Genomic DNA, 1,017 nt, shown 5'->3' with positions numbered 1-1,017 from the left:
CCGGAGGAGCTGGGAGAGCCCTGGGACCGGGAGAGCCGGGGCTGGGGGCTCTGCTCCGGCCGATTGGGGTGCTCGGGCTCTTCCCCCACGGCACAGCGGCTGCATCCCGGCACCCTCCCCAGTGCTGTCCCCGGTGCCATCCGTGCCCATTCCCTGCTGGCAAGAGCCATGGAGAGAGGGGCTCCGTGCCTGCTGGTGCATGCTCCCACATCTCTGCCCCCATCCCCAGCCCTGTGTTCCCCATGGCCAAGCCCTCGCGATGCAGCCCTGGCCGTCACCCTCATCTCAGGGCATGGGGGCACAGCGTGGCGCTGCCACAGGCCTGCCATGACCGGGGGGGGCCTGGCACCACTGGGATGGCCAAAGAGCAGGGGAAGAGGCTGTGTGGAGCCAGCCCAGGCTCGGAGCAGGGCTGGGCCACGTGCCGGGATGCCGGATGCAGCCAGAGCAGGATGCACTGAAGAGCCCCAGGCAGGGTGCAGCCCTGTGGGCACCTGCCTCCTGCCTGATCCCTCGCTGTTTTCATGGGACCTGATTCATCCCGGAAGGGATTAGGAGCCGGGGAACCGAGTGACGTTCTGGTCTGACCAGCCCGGCTGCCCCGGGGATGGACATTGGCATCAGAGCTGGTGCCTGCTGCCTGCTGCCACGTACGGTCCTGGGGACATGGCAGAGCTGGGACCCACGGAGGGACCCTCGGCCCCCACGGTGTGGAGCACCACGACCACCCACCATGGTGAGGCTTCGTGCAGGGCAAGGGCACCCGCGGATAGAGGGGCTGTGGTGGGCACGGGGCCAGGGGTAGTGCTGGCCTTTGGGATGCTGCTGGGAGCCATGGCCATCGCTGCACCCGTGTTGGTGGCACTGGGCATTGTGGGCAAGCAGGCAGTTGCTCTGGAGGTGTAAGTAAGGTGCATTACACGGGGCTGTGTTCCCTCTGGTGGGGTCAGCTGTGGGCCCTACGTCCCACCATAGTGGGATGGGACCCTGGCCGCCCCTGAGTCCTTGCTGCTGTCC

Source organism: Egretta garzetta, unplaced genomic scaffold, assembly GCF_000687185.1.
Source record: "Egretta garzetta isolate BGI_Z169 unplaced genomic scaffold, ASM68718v1 scaffold1037, whole genome shotgun sequence".
NCBI classification, from domain to species: domain Eukaryota; kingdom Metazoa; phylum Chordata; class Aves; order Pelecaniformes; family Ardeidae; genus Egretta; species Egretta garzetta.
Note: the sequence above shows the minus strand (reverse complement) of the source record.